Below are 26,332 nucleotides of genomic sequence, written 5' to 3' on the forward strand. Positions count from 1 at the left end.
GATGAGCTGCAGGGAAATCCCTTGCCCCAGCCTATACGCGCCCCACTGAATGGGGGTGTTGGGAAGGATGGACTTGCTAGGGCGCTCTCTGCTAGCCGGGCCCAGGAGCTACAGGAGGTTCTCCGGCTCCAGACGATCCGCACGCTAAACTCTGTTAAGGAGATGTGGGGGGTGGGGGAACGGGAAGAGCTGTGAGGGCCTCCTCTGCTCAGAGACCTTCGGGACAGGCCCCGGCCCTAGCCAATCTCAGCGCTCCACTGAATTGGGGGTGGGCCGTGAGGAGCTGCGAGGGCGCCCTCTGCTGGCCAATCCCAGGAGCTGCAGGAGGGTCCACCTCTCCAGGTAATCCCCACGTTCCTCTCGTTTAAGTAGAATGGGGAAACGGAAAGAGATGTGAGACCGTCCTCTGCTGGGCGAGCTCGAGATACTGCAGTAGTATCCGCGACCCCAGCCTATCCCGAAGCACCAATTGCTTGGGGTGTACGGGAGGCGCCCTATGCTGGCCCATCAGAGCCCTGCGGAACAGGTCCCGGCATTAGCCAATCCCCGCGCTCCACTGAATGAGTGAGCCGTGAGGAGCTGCCAGGGCGCCCTCTGTTGGCAGAGCCCAGGAGCTGCAGGAGGGTCCGCGGCTGCAGAGGATCCCGATAGTCCACTCAATTAAGGACGGGGAGGGGACGGGAAGAGCTGCGAGGGTGGCTTCTGCTGGCCGAGCTCGCGAGCTGCAGGAGAATTCCCGACCCCAGCCAATCCCCAAGCACCAGTTGACTGGGGGGAACAGGAGGGGTTGCGAGGGCGCTCTCTGCTGGCTCAACCGCTGCCCTGCAGGACGGGCCTCTGCCCCAGCCAATCCCCGTGCTCTATTGAATGGCGAGTGGGCCGGGAGGAGCTTCGAGTGTGCCCTCTGTTGGCGAAGACGAGAAGCTGCAGGGGGGTCGCCGTCTCCAGCCAATACCAAGCTCCACGCACTTAAAGGGATGACGGGAAATGGGAAGAGATGTGAGGGAATTCTTTGCTGGTCGAGCCCGCGAGGTGCAGGAGAATCCCTGACCCCAGCCAACCCTCAAGCATCAGCTGATTAGGGCGAACGGGAGGAGTTGCGATGGTGCCCTCTGCTGACCCACCCAGTGCACTGAAGGACGGGCCCCGGCACCAGACAATCGCGGCTCTCCACTAAATGGGGAGTTGGTCGGGAGGAGCTGCGAGGTAGCCTTCTATTGGCAGAGACCAGGAGCTGAAGGACGGTTCCCGGCTCCTGCCGATCCCCACCCTCCACTCAGGTAAAGAGAGGGGGTAACGCGAAGAGCTGTGAGGGCGTCCTCTGCTGACCGAGCAAGCGAACTGCAGGAGAATCCCCGACCCCAGCCAATCCCCAAGCACCAGTTGATTGCGGGGAACGGGATGAGATGCGAGGGAGCCCTCTCCTGGCCCACACAGGGCCAGGTCGGGCCACTACCCAGCCAATACGCGCACTCGACTGAATGGCGTGTGGGCCGTGACATGTTGTGAGGGCGCTCTTTGCTGGCCGAACCTAGGAGCTACAGGAGGGTCCGTGTCTCCAGCCAATCCCCACGCTCCTCTCATTTCAGGAGAGGGGGGAAACGGGAAGAGCTGCGAGGGCGTCCTCTGCTGGCCTAGATCGCGAGCTGCAGGAGAATCCCTGACCCCAGTAAATCCTGAAGCACGAGTTGATTGGGAGGGAACAGGAGGAGATGCGATGGCGCCCCTTAATGACCCACGTAGTTCACTGCAGGACAGGCCCCGAACCCAGCAAACCACGCCCTCCCCTGAATTGGGGGTGGGCCGGGAGGAGCTGCGAGGGCGCCCTCTTTTGGCCAAGCCCCGGGGCTACAAGAGGCTCCCCGGCTCCATCCGATCCCTATGCTCCACTCATTAAGGAGTGGGGTGGGGAACAGGAAGACCTGCGAGGGCGTCCTCTGCTTGCCGAGCTCGAGAGCTGCAGGAGAATCCCCGACCCCAGCCAATCCACACGCCCTAGTTTATTAGGGGGAAAGGGAGGAGCTGCGAGGTCGCCCCCTGGTGGTCGACCCCGAGAGCTGCAGTAGTATCCCAGACCCCAGCCAATCCCCAAGCACCATCTGCTTGGGGGGAGCAGGAGGAGCTTTTAGTGTGCCCCCTGCTGGCCTACCTCGAGCACTTCAGGAGAATCCCCGACCCCAACGAATCCCCAAGAAAAAATTGATTGGGGGAATGGGAGGAGTTGGGATGTCGCCTTCTACTGACCCATTCAGGGAACTTCAGGACTCGCCCCGGCCCCAGCCAATCCCCACCATCCACTGAATGGCGTGTGGGCCGTTAGGAGCTGCGAGGGCTTCCCAGGAGCTGCAGGGATTACCCCGGCTCCAGCCAATCCCCACATTCCACCCATTTATGGAGAGGGGGAAATGGAAAGAGCTGCGAGGGCGCCCTCTGCTGGACGAGCTCGCGAGCTGCAGGAGTATCCCCGACCCCCATCAAGCCCCAAGCACCAGGTGCTTGGGGGGAACGGGAGGAGATGCGAGGGCCCCCTATGCTAGCCCACTCAGAAACCTGCGGGATAGGCCCCCGCCATAGTCAATCCCCACGCTCCACTAAATTGAAGGTGGGCCGGGAGGAGCTTCGAGTGCGCCCTCTGTTGGCCGAGCCCAGGAGATGCACGACAGTCCCTGGTTCCAGCCAATCCCCAAGCTCCCTCATTTAAGGAGAAGGGGGAAAAGGGGAAGAGCTGCGAGGGCGTCCTCTGCTGGCCGAGCTCACGAACTGCAGGAAAATCCCCGACCCCAGCCAATCCCCAATCCTCAGTTGATTGTGGGGAACGGGAGTAGCTCCGAGGGCGCCTCCCGCTGGCCGAACTCGAGAGGTTCAGGAGCATCCCCTACATCAGCTGATCCCCAAGCACCTTTTAATTGGGAGAGGACGGGAGAAGCTGAGAGGGCGCCTTCTGCTGATCGAGTCCAAAAGCTGCAGGGGAATCCCAGGCCCCAGCCAACACCCGCACGCCAGTGATTTGGGGGCGTCGGGAGAAAATGCGAGGGTGCAATCTGCTGGCAGGGCCCATGAGCTGCAGGGAAATCCCTTGCCCCAACAAATCCGCACCCCACTGTATGAGGGTGGGGAGGGAAGACCTGCCAGGGCGTCCTCTGCTGGCCGAGCTCGCGAGGTGCAGGAGAATCTCCGACTCCAGCCAATCCACAAGCCACAGTTTATTGGGGGAAAGGGAGGGGCTGAGAGGGCGCTCCCTGTTGGCCGACCTCGCGAGCTGCAGGAGTATCCCCGACCCCAGCCAATCCCTAAGCACCAGTTGCTAGGGGAGAACGGGAGGAGCTTTTAGTGGACCCCCTGATGGCCGACCTCGCGAACTTCAGGAGAATCCCCAACCTCAGCCGATCGCCAAGCACCGGTTGATTTGGAGGGTTCGGGAGAAGCTGAGAGGGCGCTCTCTGCTGACCGAGTCTAAGAGCTGCAGGGGAATACCTGGTCCCAGCCAATCCCGGCACTACACTAATTTGGGGGCGACGGGATTAACTGCGAGGGTGCCATCTGATGGCCGGGCCCACAAGCTGCAGAGAAATCCCTTATCCCAACCAAACCGCACCATACTGAATGGCGGGTGGTCCTGGATGTGATGCGCGGGCGCCCTCTGTTGGCCGAACGCAGGAGCTGCAGGACGGTCCCCGGGTCCAGCAGATCCCTACTCTCTACTCAGTTGAGGAGAGGGGGGAAACGGTAAGACCTGCGAGGGCGTCGTCTGCTGGCCGAGCTCGCGAGCTGCAGGAGAATCCCCAACATCAGCCGATCCCCAAGCACCAGTTGATTTGGAGGGAACAGGAGAAGCTGAGAGGGCGCCCTCTGGTTACTGAGTCCAAGAGCTGGAGGGGACTCACCGGCCCCAGCCAAGACCCACACTCCACTGACTTGGGGGGGGGGATGGGAGAAGCTGCGAGGGCACCATCTGCTGGCCGCGTCCGCGAGCTGCAGGGAAATCCCTTGCCCCAGCCATTACGTGCCCCACTGAATGGCGGTGGGGGGGGGGGAAGGGAGGACCTGCGAGAGCGCTCTCTGCTGGCCGATCCCAGGAGCTGCAATAGGATACCCGGCTCCAGCCGATCCCCATGCTCCATTCAGTTAAGGAGAGGGGGGAAACGGGAAGAGCTGCAAGGGCATCCTCTGCTGGCCAAGCTCGCGAGCTGCAGGAGAATCCTCGAACACTGCAAGTGCCCAAGCAGCAGTTGGTTGCGGGGAACGAGAGGAGCTGAGAGGGAGCTCAGTGCTGGCCTACCTCGCTAGCTTAAGGAGAATACCCGACCTCACCGATTCCCATGCACCAGTTGATTTGGAGGGGACAGGAGAAGCCGAGTGGGTGACCTCTGCTGTCCGAGTCAAAGTGATGCAGGAGAATCCCCGCCCCCAGCCATTCACCGCAGTCCACTGATTTGGGGGCGATGGGAGGAATTGCGAGGGCACCATCTGCTGGCCCGAAAAGCGAGCTGCAGGGAAATCCCTTGCTCCACACAATCCGCGCCCCACTGAATGGGGGGGAAGGAGGACCCGAGAGGGGCGCTCTCTGCTGGCCGAGCCCAGGACCAGCTGGTGGGTCTCCGGCTCCAGCCGATCACCACGCTCCACTCAGTTAAGGAGAGGAGGGGAAAGGGGAAGAGCTGTGAGGGCGTCCTCTGCTGGCCGACCTCACGATCTGCAGGAGAATTCCCGACCCCAGACAATCCCCAAGCACGGCTTGATAGGGGGAAAGGGAGGAGCTGCGAGGGCTCCCTCTGCTGGCCACGAAGAGCCCTTCAGGACTGGCCCCGAGCCCAGCCAATCCCCGCGCTCCACTGAGTGGAGGGTGGGCCGGGATGAGATGCGAGGGCGCCCTCTGCTGGCCGAGCTCGCGAGCTGCAGGAGGATCCCCCACCCCCGCCAATCCCCAAGCACCAGTTGATGCGGGGAACGGGAGGAGCAGCGAGGGTGCCCTCCGCTGAGCCACCCAGAGCCCCGAAGGGGGGGCCATGGCCCACGTCAAACCCCGCGCTCCATTGAATATGGTGTGTGCTGGGAGGAGCTGCGAGGGCTTCCATGGAGCTGCAGGACGGTCCCCAGCTCCAGCCGATACCCACGCCCCACTCATTTAAGGAGGGGGTAAGCGGGAAGAGCTTCGAGGGCGTCCTCTGCCGGCCGAGCTCACAAGCTGCAGGAGAATCCCCGTCGCCAGCCAATCCCCAAGCACCAGTTGATTGGGGGGAACAGGTGGAGCTGCGAGGGCGCCTTCTGCTGGCCCAGCCAGAGCCATGCAGGACGGGCCCCGGCTCCGGCAAATTCCCCCGCTCCACTGAATGGGAAATGGGCAGGGAAGAGCTTCGGGGGCGCCCTCTGTTGGCCGAGCCCAGGAGCTGCAGGACGGTCCCTGGATCCAGCAGGTCCCCGCGCTCCATTCATTTAAGGAGGAGGAGAAACGAGAAGAGCTGCGAGGGCGGCCTCTACTGGCCGAGCTCCCGAGTTGCACTAGAATCCCGGACCCCGCCACTCCCCAAGCACCAGTTAATTGGGGGAACGTGATGAGCTGCGATGGCACCCTGTGATGACCGACCCAGAAAACAGCAGGACGGGCCCCGGTCCCAGACAATCACCACGCTCTACTGAATGGGGGGTAGGCTGGGAGGATCTGCGAGGGCGCCGTCGGTTGTCAGAACCGAGGAGCTGCAGGAGGGTCCCCAGCTCCAGGCGCTCCTGTCGATCCTCTGCTGGCCGAGCTCGCAAGCTGCAGGAGAATCCCCAACCCAGCAAATCACCAACTACCAGTTGACTGTGGGGAACGGGATTAGCTACGAGGGCGCCCTCTGCTGGCCCATACAGAGCCATCCAGGACGGGACCCAGCCCTAGCCCTTCCCCGTGAGCTGCAGGGAAATCCCTTGCCCCAACCAATCCTTGCCCCACTGAATGGGGGGAAGGGAGCACCTGCGAGGGCGCTCTCTGCTGGCCGAGCCCAGGAGCTGCAGGAAGGTCCCCAGCTCCAGCCGATTCCTATGCTCCACTCGTTTAAGGAGAGGGGGGAAACGTGAAGAGCTGCTATGGCGTCTTTGGCTAGTCGACCTCGCGAGCTGCAGGAGAATCCCCGACCCCAATCAATCCCCAAGCACCAGTTGCTTGGGGGGAATGGGAGAAGCTGCGAGTGCGCCCCCTTCTGGACGTTCTCTGGAGTTTCAGGAGAATCCCGGACCTCAGTCAATCCCCAAGCACCAGTAGATTTGGATGGGATGGGAGAAGCTGAGAGGGCGCCCTATGCTGACCGTGTCCAAGGGCTGCAGGGGAATACCCTGCCACAGCCAATCCTCGCACTCCACACATTTGGGGGCGACGGGAGAAACTGTGGTGCCGCCACCTGCTGGCTGGGTCGGTGAGCTGCAGGGAATTCCCTTGCCCCAACTAATACACGCCCCACTGAATGGGAGTGGTGGGAATGGTGGACCTGCTATGGCACTCTCTGCTGGCCGGGCCCAGGAGCTACAGGAGAGTCTCCGGCTCCAGCCAATCCGCACGCTCAACTCAGTTAAGGAGATGGGGGGAACGGGAAGAGCTGCTAGGGCCTGCCTCCTCTGCCAGCCGAGCTCGCGAGGTACAGGAGAATCCCGGACCCCAGCCAATCCCCAAACACCAGTTGACAGGGGGAACAGGAGGAGCTGCGAGGGCGCCCTCTGTTGGCCGAGCCCAGGAGGTGCAGGACGGTGCCGGTCTCCAGCCGATCCCCGCGCCCCACTCAGTTAAGGAGAAGGGGGAAAGGGGAAGAGTTGCGAGGTCGTCCTCTGCTGGACGAGCTCGCGAGCTGCAGCAGAATCCCCGACCCCAGCAAATTCCCAAGGACAAGTTCACTGGGGGGAACGGGAGGTAATGCGAGGCGCCCTCTGCTGGCCAACCCAGAGCCCTGCAGGACGTGTCCCCGCCCCAGCCAATGCCCGTGCTCCAGTGAATGTGAGGAGGGGCAGGAAGAGCAGCGAGTGCGCCCTTGCTTAGCCGAGCCCAGGAGCTGGAGGAGGGTCCCCGGCTCCAGCCGACCCACACTGTCCACTCATTTCAAGGGGGGGAGGAAACGTGAAAGGCTGCGATGACGTCCTCTGCTGGCCCAGCTCGCAAGCTGCAGGAGAATCCCCGACCCCAGCGAATCCCCAAGTACCCGTTGAATTGGGGGAACGGGAGGAGCTGAGAGGGTGCCCGATCCTGGCCCACTCAGAGCCCTGCAGGACTGGCTCCGGCCCTAACCAACCCCTCGCTCCACGGAAAGGGGGAAGGACGGGAGGAGCTCCGAGAACGCCGTCTGTTGGCCGAGCCCAGGAGCTGCAGGAGTGTCCCCAGCTCCAGTCGATCCCCACGCTCCACTCAATTAAGAAGAAGGGGGAAAGTTAAGAGCTGCGAGGGCGTCCTCTGCTGGCCGAGCTCGCGAGCTGCAGGAGAATCCCCGACCCCAGCCAATCCCCGAGTTCCAATTGATTGTAGGGAAGGGGAGGAATTGCGAGGGCCTCCCAGCTGACCGACCTCACGAGCTGCAGGAAAATCCCCGATCTCCGTCGATCCCCAAGTACCAGTTGATTTGGATGGGACGGGAGTACATGAGAGGGCGCCCTCTGCTAACCTTGTACCAGATCTGCAGGGGAATCACCGGCCACAGCCAATCCCCCTTTTCAACTCATTTGGGGGGCGATGTGAGAAGCTTCGAAGGCGCCATTTGCTGGCTGGGCCGGCGAGCTGCAGGGAAATCCCGAGCCACAACCAATCCACTGAAGGGGGGGAGGGAGGACCTACGAGGGCGCCCTCTGCTGGCCCCACCAGAGCCCTGCAAGGCAAGCCCAGGACCCAGCCAATCCCCACGCTCCACTGAATGGGGAATGGGTCAAGATCAGCTGTTACGGTGTCCTCTGTTGGCCGAGCCCAGGTGCTGCAGGACGGTCTTTGGCTCTAGCCGATCCCAACGCTCCACTCATTAAAGGAGGGGGGGAAACGAGAAGAGCTGCGAGGGCGTCCTCTGCTGGCCGAGCTCGCGAGGTGCAGGAGAATTCACGACCCCAGCCAATCCCCAAGCACCAGTCTATTTGGGGAATGGGAGGAGCTGCGAGGGCGCCCCCTGCTGACCGACCTCCCGAGCTGCAGGAGAATCCCCGATCTCAGCCGATCCCCAAGCACCAGTTCATTTGGAGGGGACGTTAGAAACTGAGAGGGCGCCCTCTGGTGATCGAGTCCAAGAGCAACAGGGGAATCCCCGGCCACAGCCAATCCCCTCCCTCCAATGATTTGGGCGGGACGGGAGAAACTGCACGGCTTCGGTCTGCTAGACGGGCCCACCATCTTCAGGGAAATCCCTTGACCCAACCAATCCGTCCCCACTGAATATGGGGGGACGGGTGGACCTTCGAAGGCGCCCTCTGCTGGCCGAGGCCTGGAGCTGCAGGGAGTCCCCCGGCTCCAGCCGATCACCACTCTCTACTCAGTTAAGGAGAGGGGGGAAACCTGAAGAGCTGTGAGAGCGTCCTCTGCTGTACCACCTCGCGAGCTGCAGGGGAATCCCCGACCCCAGCCAATTCCCAAGCACCAGTGGATTGGAGGTGACGGGAGAAGCTGAGAGGGAGCCCTCTGCTGACCGAGCCCCAGAGCTGCACGGAAATCCCCTGCCCCAGCTAATCCCCAAGCACCAGTTGTTTTGGGGGGAACGGGAGGAGCAACGAGGCCGCCCTCTCTTGGCTCACCCAGAGCCCTGCAGGACGGGCCCCGGCCCCCCCAAATCCCCGCAATCCACTGAATGGGGGTGGGCTGGGAGGAGCTGCGAGGGGGCCCTGGGTTGACCGAGACCAGGAGCTGCAGGGTGGTCCCCGGCTCCGGCCGGTCCCCATGCTCCTTTCATTTTAGGAGAGGGGGAAAACGGGAAGAGCTGCGAAGGCATCCTCTGCTGGCCGAGCTTACGAGCTGCAGGATTATCCCCGACCCCAGCCAATCCCTAAGCACCAGTTGATTGGGGGGAACGGGAAGCGCTGCGAGGATGCCCTCCGCTGGCCCACCCAGAGCCCTGCAGGACAGGCCCTGGCCCCAGCCAATCCCTGCGCTCCACTTTATGGGGGGTGGGCCGGGAGCAGTCCTGAGGGCTTCCTCTGTTGGCCTAGCCCAGGAGATGCATGAGTGTCCCCAAGTCCAGCCGATCCCCACGTTCCACGCATTTAAGGAGATGGGGGGTGGGTGAACGGGAAGAGCTGCGAAGGAGTCCTCTGTTGGCCGAGCTTGCGATCTGCAGCAGAATCCCCGTCCCCAGCCAGTCCCCAAGCACCAGTTGATTTTGGGGAATGGGAGGAGCTGCAAGGGCGTCCCCTACTGGCCGAATTCTCGAGCTGGAGGAGAATCCCCGAAGGCAGCCGAGCCCCAAGCTCCAATTGATTTGGAGGTGACGGGAGAAACTGAGAAGGGGACTTCTGGTGACGTAGTCGAACAGCTGCAGGGAATTCCCGGGCCCCAGCCAAGACCCGCCTTCCACTAATTTGGGGAAGACGAGAAAAACTTCGAGGGCACCATCTGCTTACCAGGCCCTGCGAGCTGCAGGGAAATCCCTTGCTCCAACCAGTCTGCGCCCCACTGAATAGGGGTGACGGGAGGATCGTCGCGGGCTCTCTCTGCTCGCCAAGACCAGAAGCTGCAGGAGAGTCCCCGACCACAGCCGATCCCCAAGCTCTATTCAGCTAAGGAGCCTGGGGGTCACGGGAAGGGCTGCAAGGGCGTCCTCTGCTGGCCGAGATCTCGAGCTGCAGGAGAATTCCCGACCCCAGACAATCCCTAAGCACCAGTTTATAGGGTGAACGGGAAGATCTGCGATGGCGCCCTATACTTGTCCACCCAGAGCCCTGCAGGACGGTCCCCGGCCCCAGCCAATCCTCACACTCCACTGAATGGGGGATGTACCGGGAGGAGCTGCGAGGAGGCCCTCTGTTGGAAGTGGCCAGAGCTGCAGGACGGTCCCCGGCTCCTGCCGGTGCCCATGATCGACTCATTTAAGGAGAAGGGGGAAACATGAAGAGCTGCGAGGACACCCTCTTATGGCCGAGCTCACGAGCTGCAGGAGAATCCCCGAGCCCAGCTATTCCCCAAGCACCAGTTGACTGGGGGGAACGAGACAGGCTGCGGGGGCGCCCACTGCTGGCCGACATCCCGAGTTTCAGGAGAAACCACAGCCGATCCCCCAGCACCATTTGATTTGGAGGGGATGGGAGAAGCTGAGAGGGCGCCCTCTCCTGACCGAATCCAAGAGCTGCAGGGGAATCCCGGGCCACAGCCAATCTCCGCAGGAGGACCCCTGGCTCCAGCCGATCTCCATGTGCTGCTCGGTTAAGTAGAGGGGATGAAACGGGAAGAGCTGTGTGGGACCCTCCTGCGGACCGCGTACAAGAGCTGCAGGGGAATCCCCGGTCCCAGCCAATCCCCGAATTACAGTAATTTGGGGGCGACGGTAGAACCTGCGAGGACGCCATCTGCTGGCCGGGCCCACGGGCAGCAGGGAAATCCCTGGCCCCAACCAATCCGTGCCCTAATGAATCGGGGGGGGGGAATGGGAGGACCTGCGAGAGCGCTCTCTACTGGCCTAGCCCAGGTGCTGCAGGAGGATCCCCGGCTCCAGCCGATCCCCACTCTCCACTCATTTAAGGAGAGGGGAGGAAACGGAGATAGTTGCGAGAGGGTCCTCTGCCCGCCAAGCTCGCGAGCTGCAGGAGAATCCCCGACCCCAGCCAATCCCCAAGCAGCGGTTGATTGGGGGGAACGGCAGGAGCTGCGAAGGCGCCCTCTGATGGCCCAACCAGAGCCCTGCAGGACGGTACCCAGTCTCAGCAAAACCCCGCGCTCCACTTTATGTGGGGAGGGTTGGGAGGAGCTGCGAGGGCGTCCTCTGTTGGCTGAGATCAGGAGCTGCATGAGGGTCCCCCCGGCTCCAGCCGATCCCCAAGCTCCACTCATTTAAGGATAAGGGGGGAAACGAGAAGAGCTGCTAGGGCGTACTCTGCTGGCCGACCTCGCGAGCTGCAGGTGAGTGCTCGGCCCCAGGCAATCCCCAAGCACAGGTTAATTGGGAGGAACTAGCGGAGCTGCGACTGCGCCCTCTGCTGGCCTACCCAGAGCCCTGCAGGACGGGCCCCGACACAGCAAAGCCCCGCGCTCCACTGTATGTGGGGTGGGCCGGGAGGAGCTGCGAGAGCGCCATCTGTTGGCTGAGACCAGGAGCTGCAGGATGGTCTCCGGCTCCAGCCGATCCCCACGCTCCACTCATTTAAGTATAAGGGTGGATACGAGAAGAGCTGCTAGGGCGTACTCTGCTGGTCGAGCTCGGCTGAAGGAGAATCCTCGACCCCAGCCAATCCCCAAGCACCAGTTGATTGGGTGGAACTTGCGGAGCTGTGATGGCGCCTTCTGCTGGCCCACCCAAAGCACTCCAGGACGGGCCCCGCCTCAGCAAAACCCCACGCTCCACTGAATGTGGGGTGGGCCGGGAGGAGCTGCGAGGGCGCCATCTGTTGACCGAGCCCAGGAGCGGTAGGAAGATCCCCGGACCCAACCGATCCCCACGCTACACTTATTTAAGGAGAGGGGAGGAAATGGGAAGAGCTGCGAGGGCGTCCACTGCAGGAGAATACCCGACCCCAGCCAATCCACAAGCACCAGTTGATTGGGGCAACGGGCGACACTGCGAGAGCGCCCGCTGCTGGCCCACCCAGAGACGTGCCGGACGGGCACCTGCCCCAGCCAATGACCGCGCTAAACTTAATATCGGGTGGACCAGGAGGAATTGCGAGGGCGCCCTCTGTGGACCGAGGCCAGGAGCACCAAGACGGTCACTGGCTCCAGCAGATCCCAACGCTACACTCATTTAAGGAGAGGGGAAGAAACGGGAGGAGCTGCGAGGGCGTCCTCTGCTGGCCGAGATAGCGAGCGGCAGGAGAATTCCCGAACCCAGCCAATCCCCAAACTCCAGTTGATTGGGGGGAACGAGAGGAGCTGCGCAGGTGCCCTCTGCTGGCCCACCCAGAGCACTGTAGGACGGGCCCCGGCCCCAGCTAATCCCTGCGCTCCACTGAATGTGTGCTGGGCCTGGAGGAGCTGCGAGGGCGCCCTCTGTTGGCCGAGCCCAGGAGCTGCAGGACGGCCCCTGGCTCCAACCGATAGCGACTCTTTACTCATTTAAGGAGAGGGGGCGAACGGGAGGAGTTGCGAGGGCGCCGCCTGCTGGCTGATCTCGCGAGTTTAAGGAGAACCCCTCAGATTAGCCAAGCCCCAAGCACCAGTTGACTTGGGGGGGACAGGAGAAGTTGAGAGGGCGATCTCTGTTGACCGAGTCCAAGAGCTGCAGAGGGACCCCCGGCCCCAGACAATCCCTGCACTCTACTGATTTAGGGGGGACAGGACAAGCTGCGAGGGCGCCATCTGCTGGCCGGGCCCTCCAGCTGCAAGGAAATCCCTTTCCCCAACCAATCCGCGCCCCACTAAATGGGGGGACTGGAGGAACTGCGAGGGCGTTCTCTGCTGGCCGAGCTCAGCAGATCTCCGCCTCCAGCAGATCCCCTCGCTCAACTCATGGGGTCAAACGGGAAGAGCTACGAGGGCTTCGTCTGCTGGCCGAGCTCGTGAGCTGCAGGAGAATCCCCGACCCCAGCCAATACCCAAGCACCAGTTGATGGGGGGGAACTGCAGCAGTTGCGAGGGTGCCCCCTGCTGGCCGACCTCGCGAGCTTTAGGAGACCACCCGACTTCAGCCGATCCCCAAGCACCAGTTGATTTGGAGGGGACGGGCGAAGTCGAAAGGGCGCCCTCTGCTGACCGAGTCAAAGGGCTGCAAGGGAATCCCCGGGTCCTGCAAATCCCCGCACTCTACTGATTTGCAGAGACGGGAGAAACTGCGAGGGCTCCATCTGCTGGCCCACCAAGAGACCTGCAGGACGGGCCCATGCCCCAGCAGATCTCCACGATTCACTGAATGTGGGGTGGGCCGGGAGGAGCTGTGAGGGCGCCGTCGGTTGGCCGATCCCAGGAGCTACAGGAGATTCCCCAGCTCCAGTAGATCCCCACGCTCCACTCATTTAAGGAGAAGGGGGAAACGGGAAGAGCTGCTAATACGTCCTCTGCTGGCCGAGTTCAGCTGCAGGAGAATCCCCGACCCCAGCAAATCCCCAAGCACCAATTGATTAGGGGGAACGGGAGGAGCCGCGATAGCGCCCCCTGCCGCCCGATCCCGCGTGCTTAAGGAGAACCCAAGACTTCAGCCCATCCCCAAGCATCAGTTGACTTGGAAGGGACGGGAGTAGATGAGAGGGCGCCCTCTGCTGACAGATTCCAAGTGCTACAGGGGAATCCCTGGCCCCAGCCAATCCCCGCTCTCCACTGATTCGGGGGCGATGGTTGAAGCTGCGAGGGCACCATCTGCTGTTCGGGACCTCGAGCTGCAGCTAAATCCCTGGCTCCAACATATCCGCGCCCCACTGAATGGGGGGGGGGGTGACGGGATGACCTGCGAGGGCTCCCTCATTTGACCGAGCCCAAGAGCTTCAATATGGTCTCCGGCTCCAGCCGATCCCCACGCTCTAGTCATTTAAGTACGGGGTGAACTAGAATAGCTGCGAGGGCGTTCTCTGCTGGCCGACCTCGCGAGCTGCAGGAGAATGCCCGACCCCAGCCAATCCCCAAGCACCAGTTGATTGGGGGGAACAGGCGGAGATTCCAGGGCGCCCTCTGCTGGCCCACCCCGAGCACTGCCGGACGGACCTCTTCCCCAGCCAATACTCGCACTTCCGAGATTCGGGTGTGGGCCGGGAGGAGCTGCGAGGGCGCCCTCTGTTGGCCGAGCCCAGGAGCTGCAGGACGGTCCCCTTTTTCATCCGATCCCCACGCTTCATTCAGGAGAGGGGGGAAACGGGCAGAGTGGCGAGGGCGTCCTCCGCTGGTCGAGATCGCGAGAGGCAGGAGAATCCCTGGCCCCAGCCAATCCCCAAGCACCAGTTGGTTCTAGATAACGGGAGGAGCTGGGAGGGCGCCCTCTGCTGGCCCCCCCAGAGACCTGCAGGACGGACAACGGCCCCAGCTAATCCCCGCGCTACAATGAATGTGTGGTGGGCCGGGAGCAGCAGCAAGGGCGCAATCTGTTGGCCGATCCCAGGAGTGGCAATCGGTTCCAGGGCTCCAAACGATCCCCACGCTCCACTCATTTAAGGAGAAGGGGGGAAACGGGAAGAGCTGGTAGGGCGTCCTCTTCTGGCCGAGCTTGGTTGCAGGAGAATCCCCGGACGCAGCCAGTCCCCAAGCACCAGTTGATTGGGAGGAATGGGAGAAGCTTCGAGGGCGCCTCCTGCTAGGCCACCTCTCGAGTTTAAGGAGAATCCCCGACATCAGCCGATCCCCATGCACCAGTTCATTTGACGGGGACGCGAGAAGCTGAGAGGGCGCCCTCTGCTGACCGAATCCAAGAGGTACAGGGGAATCCTCGGCCCCAGCCAATCCGCGCACTCCTCTGACTCCAGGAGAAGCTGCGAGGGCGCCGTCTGCGGGCCCGGGCCTCGAGCTGCAGGGAAATCCCTTGCTCATACCAATCCGCGCCCCACTGAATGGGGGGACGGGAGGGCCAGTGAGTGCGTTCTCTGCTGGCCGAACACAGGACGCTTCCTGGCTCAAACTGATCCCCATGCTCCACTCAGTTAAGGATTAGGGGGAAAACGGGAAGAGCGGCGAGGGCGTCCTCGGCTGGCCCACCTCGCGAGCTACAGGAGAATCCCTGACATCAGGCAATGCACAATCACCAGTTGATTGGAGGGAACGGAAGGATAGGCGAGGGCGCCTTCTGCTGGCACAACCTGAGACCTGCAGGACAAGCCTTTGCCCCAGCCAATCCCCGCGCCACACTGAATGAGCTGTTTTTCGGGTGGAGCTGCGAGGGCTCCCTCTATTGGCCGAGGCCAGGTTCCGCAGAATGGTCCCCGACTCCAGGCGATCCCGATGCTCCTTTCATTTAAGGAGTGGGGGGAAACGGGAAGAGCTGAGAGGGCGTCCTGTGCTGGCCGGGTTCGCGAGCTGTAGGAGAATCCCCGATCTCAGCCAATCCCCACTCACCAGGTGATTGCGGTGAACGGGAGGAGCTGCGTGGGTGCTCTCTGCTGGCCGACCTCGTGAGCCGAAGGAGAACCCACGACTTCAGCCTATCCCCAAGCACCAGGTAATTTGGAGGGGACGGGAGAAGCTGAGAGGGCTCCCTCTTCTGACCGAGTTCAAGAGCTACAGGGGTATCCCTGGCCCCAGCCAATCCCCGCACTCCACTGATTTGGGGGCGACGGTTGAAGATGCGAGGGCACCACCTGCTGGTCGGGACCTCGAGCTGCAGAGAAATCCCTGGCCCCAACATATCAGCACCCCACTGAATGGGGTGGGGTGACAGGATGACCTGCGAGGTCACCCTCATTTGACCGAGCCCAAGAGCTGCAGGACGGCCCCCGGCTCCAGCCGATCCGTATACTCCAGTCATTTAAGGAGGTGGGTGGAGAAACGGGAAGAGCTGCTTGGGCGTCCTCTGCTGGCCGAGCTCGCTAGTTCCAGGAGAATGCCCGACACCAGCCAATCCCCAAGCACCACTTGACTGGTGGGAAGGGGAGTAGCCGCGAGGGCGCCCTCTGCTGGCCCACCCAGAGCCCTGCAGGACGGGCCCCGGCCCCAGCCAGTCCTCGCTCTACACTGACCGTGTGGAGGGCCGGGAGCAGCTGCAAGGCCGCTCTCTGTTGGCCGAACCCCGGAGCTGCAGGACGGTCCCAGGCTCCATCCAATCTCCACGCTATACTCATTTCAGGAGATGGGCGGAAACGGGAAGAGCTGCGAGGCCGTCCTCTGCTGGTCAAGCACAGGAGCTGAAGGACGGTCCCTGGCTCAAACCGATCCCCATGCTCCCCTCAGTTAAGGAGGGGGGGAGAAACGGGAAAATCTGCGAGGGCTTCCTCTACTGGCCGACCTCGCGAGCTGCAGGAAAATGTCCGACCCAAGCCAATCCCCAAGCACCAGTTCATTGGGGGGAACTGGAGGAGCTGCGAGGGCGCCGGCTGCTGTTCAAAGCAGAGCCCTGCAGGACGGTACCCGGTCCCAGCCAAACACCACGCTCCACTTTATGTGGGCAGGGCTGGGAGGAGCTGCGAGGATGCCCTCTGTTGGCTGAGACAAGGAGCTGCAGGAGGGTCCCCGGCTCCAGCCGATCCCCACGCTCCAATCATTTAAGGATAAGGGGGGAAACGAGAAGAGCTTCTAGGGCGTACTCTGCTGGACGAGCTCCGGCTGCAGGAGAATCTTCTACCCCAGCCAATCCTCAAGCACCAGTTGATTGGGCGGAACTAGTGGAGAAGCGACGGCGCCCTCTGCTGGCCCACCCAGAGACCTGCAGGACGGACCCTGCCTCAGCAAAACCCCGAGCTCCACTGAATTTGTGGTGGGCCGGGAGGAGCTGCGAGGGCGCCATCTGTTGAACGAGATCAGGAGCTGCAGGAAGGTCCCCGGATCCAACCGATCCCCACGCTACACTAATTTAAGGAGAGGGGGAAAACGGGAAGAGCTGCGAGGGCGTCCACTGCAGGAGAATACCCGACCCCAGCCAATCCACAAGTACCAGTTGATTGGGGGAACGGGCGGAGCTGCGAGAGCGCCCTCTGCTGGTCAACCCAAAGACTTGCCGGACGGGCCCTTGCCCCAGCCAATGCCCTCGCTTCACTTAATGTCGGTTGGGCCGCGAGTAAGTGCGAGGGCGCCCTCTGTGGACCGAGGCAAGGAGCTCCAGGACGGTCGCCGGCTGCAGCAGATCCCCACGCTACACTCATTTAAGTGTAACTCATTCCGTCCCTTCTTCCCTCCTTAACTTCCATCTTCAACTGCTCACTCTCCACTGTTTCCTTCCCCTCTGCCTTCAAACATGCCCATGTCTCTCCCATCCTAAAAAATCCCTATCTTGACCCCACCTCACCTTCTAGTTATCGCCCTATCTCCCTCTTACCATTCCTTTCCAAACTTCTTGAACGAGTCGTCTCGTTCGAGGAATTCTGCCTCGTTCCTCAATGCCAACTCTCTCCTCGACCCCCTCCAAGCTGGCTTCCGTCCCCTACATTCCACGGAAACCTGCCTCTCAAAGGTCACCAATGACCTCCTGCTTGCCAAATCCAACGGCCCATACTCTATCCTAATGCTCCTCGACCTCTCAGCTGCCTTCGACACTGTCGATCACCCCCTTCTCCTCAACACGCTATCCAACCTTGGCTTCACAGACTCCGTCCTCTCCTGGTTCTCCTTTTATCTCTCCGGCCGTTCATTCTCAGTCTCTTTTGCAGGCTCCTCCTCTTCCTTCCATAACCTCACTGTAGGGGTTCCTCAAGGTTCAGGTCTTGGTCCCCTTCTGTTCTCGATGTACACTAACTCCGTTTGTGACCTCATTCACTCCCACGGCTTCAGCTATCATCTCTACGCTGATGACACCCAAATCTACATCTTTGCCCCTGCTCTCTCTCCCTCCCTCCAGGCTCGCATCTCTTCCTGCCTTCAAGACATCTCCATCTGGATGTCTGCCCGCCACCTAAAATTCAAAATGTCCAAGACTGAACTCCTTGTCTTCCCTCCCAACCCCTGCCCTCCCTGACTTTCCCATCATTGTTGACGGCATAACCTTCCTTCCCGTCTCACAAGCCCGCAACCTTGGTGTCATCCTCGACTCCGCTTTCTCGTTCACCCCTCACGTCCAATCCGTCACCAAAATCTGCCGATCTCACCTCCGCAACATTGCCAAGATCCGCCCTTTCCTCTCCATCCAAACCGCTACCCTGCTCGTTCAAGTTCTCATCCTATCCCGTCTGGATTACTGTATCAGCCTCCTCTCCCATCTCCCATCCTCCTGTGTCTCCCCACTTCAATCCATAGTTCACGCCGCTGCCCGGATTGTCTTTGTCCAGAAACGCTCTGGGCATGTTACCCCCCTCCTCAAAAATCTCCAGTGGCTACCAATCAACCTACGCATCAGGCAGAAACTCCTCACCCTCGGCTTCAAGGCTCTCCATCACCTCGCCCCCTCCTACCTCACCTCCCTTCTGTCCTTCTACAGCCCAGCCCGCACCCTCCGCTCCTCTGCCGCTAATCTCCTCCCCGTGCCTCGTTCTTGCCTGTCCCGACGTCGACCCCCAGCCCACGTCATCACCCTGGATTGGAATGCCCTCCCTCCGCACACCCGCCAAGCTAGCTCTCTTCCTCCCTCCAAGGCCCTGCTGAGAGCTCACCTCCTCCAGGAGGCCTTCCCAGAGTGAGCCCCCTTCTTCCTCTCCCCCTTCTCCCCCTCTCCATATCCCCGTCTTACCTCCTTCCCCTCTCCACAGCACCAGTATATATGTATACATGTTTGTACGTATTTAACACTCTATCTATTTATTTATTTTATTTGTACATATTTATTCTATTTATTTTATTTGGTTAATATGTTTTGTTTTGTTCTCTGTCTCCCCCTTCTAGACTTTGGGCCCACTGTTGTGTAGGGACCGTCTCTATATGTCACCAACTTGTACTTCCGACGTGCTTAGTACAGTGCTCCGCACACAGTAAGCACTCAATAAATGCGATTTAATGAATGAATGAATGAATTTAAGGAGAGGGGAAGAAACGGAAAATGCTGCCAGGGTGTCCTCTGCTGGACGAGATTGCGAGAGGCAGGAGAATACCCGAACCCAGGCAATCCCCATGCTCCAGTTGAATGGGGGCTACGGGAGATGCTTCGAGGGCGCCGTCTGCTGGCCCACCCAGAGCACTGCAGGACGGTCCCCGGCCCCAGCCAATAACCGCGCTCCACTGAATGAATGATTGGCCGGGAGGAGTTGCGACGCGCCCTCTGTTGCCCGAGCCCAGGAGCTGCAGGACGGTCACCGGCTCCAGCCGATCCCCACGCTCCACTAATTTAAGAAGAGGAGGGGAAACGGGAAGGGCTGCTACGGCGTCCTCTGCTAGTCGAGCCTGCGACCTTTAGGAGAATCCCCGACCCCAGCCCCACCAATTTGGGGGACTGCTGGGTAGGGACTGTCTCTGTATGCTGCCAACTTGTACTTCCCAAGCGCTTAGTATAGTGCTCTGCACACAGTAAGCGCTCAATAAATACTATTGAAAAGAAACAAAAAACGGAAGGAGCTGCGAGGGCGCCCCCTGCTAGCCGACCTTGCGTGCTTATGGAAAATCCCGGACTTCAGCCGATCTCCAAGTACCAGATGATTTGCAGGGGACGGGAGAAGCTGAGATGGCGCCCCCTGCTGACCGAGTTCAAGAGCTACAGGGGAATCCCTATCCCAGCCAATCCCTGCACTTCACTGATTTGGGGCGATGGGTGAATCTGCGATGTCTCCATCTGCTGGCCCACCCTGAAAACTGCAGGACGGGCCCATGCCCCAGCAGATCCCCGCGATTAACTGAATGGCGGGTAGGCCGGGATGATCATGAAGAGCGACCTCTGCTGGCCAAGCCCAGGAGCTGCAGAACCATCCCTGGTTCCAGGCGATCCCCACGCTCCACACATTTAAGGGGGGAAACGGAAAGACATGCGAGGGCGTCCTCTGCTGGTCCACCGAGAGCACTGCAGGACGGGCCCCTGCCCCAGCAGATCTCCGCGATTCACTGAATGTGGGGTGAGCCGGGAGGAGCTGCGAGGGCGTCCTCTGTTGGCCGATCCCAGGAGCTACAGGAGATTCCCCAGCTCCAGCAAATCCCCACGCTCCACTCATTTCAAGGGAAGGGGGAAATGGGAAGATCTGCTAGGACGTCCTCTGCTGGCCGACCTCGCGAGCTGCAGGAGAATCCCCGACCCCAGGCAATCCCCAAGCACCAGTTGATTGGGGGGAACCGATAGAGCTGCGAGTGCGCCCTCTGCTAGGCCACCCAGAGGTCTGCAGGACTTGCCCCTACCCCAGCCAATCCCCTGCTTCCCAGAATCGGGTGTGGGCCGGGAGGAGCTGCGAGGGTGCCCTCTGTTGGCCGAGCCCCGGAGCTGCAAGACGGTCCCCTTTTTCAGCTGATCCCCACGTTCCACTCATTTAAGGAGAGGGGGGAAACGGGAAGAGCTGCAAGGGCGTCCTCTGCTGGTCGAGATCGAGAGCGGCAGGAGAATCCCCTACCCCAGCCAATCCCCAAGCACCAGTTGGCTGGGAGAACGGGAGGAACTGCGAGGACGACCTCTGCTGGCCCACCCAGAGCTCTGCAGGATGGTACCCGGTCCCAGCCAAACCCCGCGCTCCACTTCATGTGGGATTTGCTGGGAGGAGCTACGAGGGCACCCTCTGTTGGCTGAGAGCAAGACCTGCAGGAGGATCCTCGGCTCCAGCTGCTCCCCACGCTCCACTCATGTAAGGATTAGGGGGGAAACGAGAAGAGCTGCTAGGGCATACTCGGCTGTACGAGCTCGACTGCAGGAGGATCCTCGATCCCAGCCAATCCCCAAGCGCCAGTTGAATGGGCGGAACTAGCGGAGGAGCGACGGCTCCCTCTGCTGGCCCACACAGAGCACTGCAGGACGGGCCCCGCCTCAGCAAAACCCCGCGCTCAACTGAATGTGGGGTGGCCCGGGAGGAGCTGCGAGGGCGCCATCTGTTGACCGAGCCCAGGAGCTTCAGGAATGTCCCCGGATCCACGCTACACTCATTTAAGGAGAGGGGATGACACGGGAAGAGATGAGAGGTCGTCCACTGCAGGAGAATCCCCGACCCCAGCCAATCCCGAAGTACCAGTGGATTGAGGGGAATGGTTGGTAGGTTGAGGGGTGGTTGGTAGGGAGGACCTGATATGACATTCTCTGCTGGCCGGACCAGGAGCTGCAGGCGGGTCTCCCGGTACAGCCTATCCGTACGCACCACTCAGTTAAGGAAAGGGGGTGGGGGGAAACGAGAAGATCTGTGAGGGTGTCCTGTGGCTGCCGAGCTCGCGATGTGCAGGTGAATCCCCGAATGCAGCCAATCCCGAAGTACCCGTTGATTGGGGGGAATTCGAGGAGCTGCGAAGGCGTCCGCTGCTGGCCGACCTCGCGAGCTGCAGAAGAATCCCCGACCTCAGCCGATCCACAAACACCAGTTGATTTGGAGGTGACGGGAGAAGATGAGAGGGCGCCCTCTGTTGACCTTGTCAAAATGCTGCAGCGGAATCCCTGGTCACAGCCAATCCCCGCACTCCACTCATTTGGGGGCGACGGGAGAAATTGCGAGGGCGCCACTGGCTGGCCAGGCCCGTGAGCTGGAGGGCAATTCCTTGCCCCAGCCAATATGCACCCTAGAGAATGGGGCTGGTGGGAAGGAAGGAACTGCTAGGGCTCTCTCTTCTGGCCGGGCCAGGAGCTGCAGGAGGGTCCCCGGGTCCAGCCGATCCGTACGCACCACTCAGTTAAGGAAAGGGGGTGGGGGGAAACTGGAAGAGCTCTAAGGGTGTCCTGTGCCGGCCGAGCTCGTGAGGTGCAGGAGAATCCCCGACTGCAGCCAATCCCGAAGTACCAGTTGACTGGGGGGAATGGGAGGAGCTGCGAGGGCGTCCCCTGCTATCCGACCTCGCGAGCTGCAGGAGAATCCTCCACCTCAACTGATACACAAGCAACTGTTGATTTGGAGGGGACGGGAGAAGCTGAGAGTGCGCACTCTGCTGACTGAGTCCAAGTGATGCAGGGGAGTTCCCGGTCCCAGACATTCACCGCACTCCACTGATTTGGGGGCGATGGGAGAAATTGCGAGGGCGCCCTCTGCTGGCCCCCCCAGAACCCTGAAGTGCGGACCCAGCCCCAGACACTCCCCGCTTTCCACTGAATGTGGATTGACCCGGGAGGAGTTTCCAGGGCTGCCCATGAGCTGCAGGACGGTCCCCGTCTCCAGCTGATACACACATTCCACTCATTCAAGGAGAGGGGGGAAACGAGAAGAGCTGCGCGTCCGTTCTCTGCTGGCCATGCTCGCGAGCTGCAGAAGAATCCACAACCCCAGCCAATCTCAAAGCACCAGTAGATTGGGGGGAACGGGAGGAGCTGCGAGGGCGCTCACTGCTGGCCGACCTCGCTAGCTTCAGGAGAATCTCCGACCTCACCGATCCCCATGCACCAGTTGATTTGGAGGGGAAGGGAGAAGCTGAGAGGGCGCCCTCTGCTGACCAAGTGTAAGCGATGCAGGGGAATGACCGGCTCCAGACATTCACCGCACTCCACTGATTTGGGGGCGATGGGAGAAATTCCGAGGGTACCATCTGCTGGGCGGAACCACGAGCTGCAAGGAAATCCCTTCCCCAAACACTCCGTGCCCCACTGAATGGGAGGGGAGGAAGGAGGACCTTCGAGTGTACTCTTTGCTGGCCGAGCCCAGGACCTGACGGGGGGTCCCTGGCTCCAGCCGATCCCCACGCTCCACTCAGTTAAGGACTGGAGGGGAAACGGTAAGAGATGTGAGGGCGTCCTCTACTGGCCGAGTTCGCGAGCTGCAGGAGATTCCCCGACACCAGCCAATCCGCAAGCACCAGTCGATTTGGAGGGGACGGAAAGAGCTGAGAGGGTTCTCCTGCTGACCGAATCCAAGAGATGAAAGAGAATCCCGGGTCCCTGCCAATCACCGCACTCCACTCATTTGGGGGCAACGGGAGAAGCTGCGAGGGCACCATTTGCTGGCCCGGCCCATGAGCTGCAGGGACATCCCTTGCGCCTACGAATCGGTGCCCCACTTAATGGGGGGGAGGGAGGAACTGCGATGGGGCTCTCTGATGGCCGAGCCCAAGACGTGCAGGAGGGTCCCCGGCTCAATCTGATCCACATGGTCCACTCAGTTAAGGAGAAGGGGGTAAACGGGAAGAGCTGCGAAGGCATCCTCTTCTGGCCGAGCTCGCGAGCAGCAGGAGAATCCCCGACCCCAGCCAATCCCCAAGCAGCAGTTGATTGTGGGGAACGAGAGGTGCAGCGAGGGCGCCCTCTGCTGGCCCACCCAGAACACTGCAATACGGTCCCCAGCCAAAGCCAACCCCCACTCTCTACTGAATCGGGGTTGGGCCGGGAGAAGTTGCGAGGGCGCTCTCTGCTGCCCGAGCCCATGACCTGCAGTAGGGTCCCCACTTCCAGCCGATCCCCACGCTTCACTCCGTTAAGAGATGGGGGGAAACGGGAAGAGCTGCAAGGGCGCCCTCAGCTCACCGACCTCGCGAGCTGCAGGAGAATCCCCGACTTCAGCCGGTCCCCAATCACCAATTCATTTGGAGGGGACGGGAGGAGCTGAGAGGGCGCCCTCCGCTGACCGACTACAAGAGCTGCAGGGGAATCCCCGGCCCCAGCCAATCCCCACACTCCACTGATTTGGGGGCGACGGGAGAAGCTGCGAGGGAGCCATTTGCTGGCCGAGACCGCAAACTACAGGGACATCCCATGCCCCAACAAATCCTCGCCCCAGTGTATGGGGGGGTAGGGGGGGAACCTTCGAGGGCGCCCTCTTCTGGACGAGCCCAGGAGCAGCAGTAGGGACCCTGGCTCCAGCCGATCACCACGCTCCACTCAGTTAAAGAGAGGGGGAAAACTGGAATAGCTCCGAATTCGCGAGCTGCAAGGGAATCCCCGACCCCAGCAAATCCCAAAGCACCATTTGATTGAAGGTGATGGGAGAAGCAGAGAGGGCGCCCTCTGCTGACCGAGTCCCAGAGCTGCACGGAATCCGGTGCCCCAGCTAATTCCCAAGCACCAGTTGATTCGGGGGAACGGGAGGAGCAGCGAGGCCGCCCTCTGTTGGCCCACCCAGAGCCCTGCAGGATGGGCTCCGACCCCAGCCAATCCTTGCGCTCCACTGAATGTGGTGTGGGCCGGGAGGAGCTGAGAGGGGGTCCTCCGTTGGCTGAGCCCTGGAGGTACAGGACACTCCCCGGCTCCAGCCGATTCCCAAGCTCCAGTCGGTTAAGGAGAGGGGGGGGAAACGGGAAGAGCTGCGAGGGCGGCCTCTGCTGCCCGACCTCGCGAACTGCAGGAGAATCCCCTACCACAGCCAATCCCCACGCAACAGTTGAATGGAGGGAACGGGAGAAGATGCGAGGGCGACCTCTGCAGGCCCACCCAGAGCCCTGCAAGACTGGCACCGGCTCCAGCCACTCCCCGTGCTCCACTGAAAGTTGGGTGGGCCGGGAGGAGCTGCGAGGGCGTCCTCTGTTGGTCGAGCCCATGACGGTCCCCGGCTACAGCTGATGTCCACACTCCACTCATTTAAGGGGATGGGGGGAACGGCAAGAGCTGCGAGGGCGTCCTCTGCTGGCCGAGCTCGCGAGATGTAGGAGAATCCCCGACCCCAGCCAATCCCCAAGCACCAATTGACTGGGGGGAACGGGAGGAGCTGCGAGGGTGGTGCCTGCTTGCCGAGCCCACGAGATTAAAGAGAATTACTGACCTCAGTCGATCCCCAAGCACCAGTTGATTTGGAGAGGATCGGAGAAGCTGATAGGGCACCCTCTGCTGACAGGGTCCAAGAACTTCAGGGGAATCCCCGGCCCCAGCCAGTCCCCGCACTCCACTGATTTGCGGGCGATGGGAGAAGCTGTGAGGGCGCCATCTGCTGGCCGGGCCCGCGAGCTGCAGGGAAATCCCTCGCCCCAACCAATCCGAGCCCCGCTGAATGAGTGGGGACGGGAGGACTTGCGACTTCGCTCTCTGCTGGACGACTCTAGGAGCTTCAGGAAGGTCCCTGGCTCCAGATAAGCCCCACGCCCTACTCATTTAAGGAGATGGGGGAAACGGGAAGAGAAGTGAGGGCTGACTCTGCTGGCCGAGATCACGAGCTGCAGGAGAATCCCAGACCACAGCCAATACCCAAGCAACAGTTGATTGGGGGAACGGGAGGAGTTTCGAGGGATCCCTCTGCTGGCCCACCCAGAGCCCAACATAACGGGCCCCGGCCCCAGTCAATTCCCGCGCTTCACTGATTTGGGGGTGGGCCGAGTGGAGCTGCCTGGGCGCCCTCTGATCGCCAAGCCCAGGAGCTGCAGGACGGTCTCCTGCTCCAGCCGATCCCCCCACTCCACTCATTTAAGGAGATGGGGGAAACGACAAGAGCTGTGAGGGCGTCCTCTGCTGGCCGAACTCGCGAGCTGCAGGAGAATCCCCGACCCCAGCCATTCCCCAAGCACCAGTTGATTGGGGGGAACGGGAAGAGCTGCTTGGGAGTCCCCTGCGGGCCGACCTCGCGAGCTGCAGGAGATTCCCTGACATCAGCCGATCCCCAAACACCAATTGATTTGGAGGGGACGGGAGAAGCTGAGAGGGCGCCCTTTTCTGACCGAGTCCAGGAGCTGTAGGGGAATCCGCGGCCCCAGCACTACCCGCACTCCAGTGATTTGTGGGCGATGGGAATACATGAGTGGGCGCCATCTGTTGGCCGGGCCCGCGAGCAGCAGGAAAATACCTTGCTGTGATCCCTCTCTCTGATCATAATCTTCTCACCTGCCTCCTCACTCACACTCCTTTCCCCTGTAAATCCGTATTACTCCCTCACAGAGATCTCCGCTCTCTGGACCCCACCCATCTTTCGGAGCGCCTCACACCCCACCTCGCCGCCCTCTCCTCTCTACCCAGTCTTGATGATCAGATTACTGCTCTCAACTCTACCCTTTCTACTCAGCTAGACTCGCTCGCTCCCCTTTCCCTTCGCCGCTCTCGCACCACTAACCCACAGCCCTGGATCACTGCCACTGTCCGCCTCCTTCGCTCTTATGCTCGAGCTGCTGAACGCTGCTGGCGAAAGTCTAAACACCATGCCAACCTCGTTCACTTCAAGTTTATCCTTTCCTGCCTTAACTCAGCCCTCTCTTCTGCCAGACAAAACTATTTCTCCTCCCTTATTGACACCCATGCCCATCACCCCCGCCAGCTCTTCCGTACATTCAACTCCCTTCTCAGGCCCCCGGTTCCTCCCCCTCCTCCTTCCCTCACCCCCAACGATCTGGCCTCCTACTTCATTAACAAAATTAAATCCATCAGATCCGACCTCCCCAAAGTCTCTTCCCCCCTTTCTCCAACCCCCCGGCTCTCAACACTCTCTGCTACTCTCCCATCCTTCCCAGCGGTATCCTCAGAGGAACTCTCCTCCCTCCTCTCAAGTGCTACTCCGGCCACCTGTGCTTCTGACCCCATTCCCTCTCATCTTATGAAATCTCTCGCTCCATCCCTTCTCCCCTCCTTAACTTCCATCTTCAACCGCTCACTCTCCACTGGTTCCTTCCCCTCTGCCTTCAAACATGCCCATGTCTCTCCCATCCTAAAAAAACCCTCTCTTGACCCCACCTCACCTTCTAGTTATCGTCCCA

This window comes from Tachyglossus aculeatus, unplaced genomic scaffold (assembly GCF_015852505.1).
Source record: "Tachyglossus aculeatus isolate mTacAcu1 unplaced genomic scaffold, mTacAcu1.pri scaffold_105_arrow_ctg1, whole genome shotgun sequence".
Lineage (NCBI taxonomy): Eukaryota > Metazoa > Chordata > Mammalia > Monotremata > Tachyglossidae > Tachyglossus > Tachyglossus aculeatus.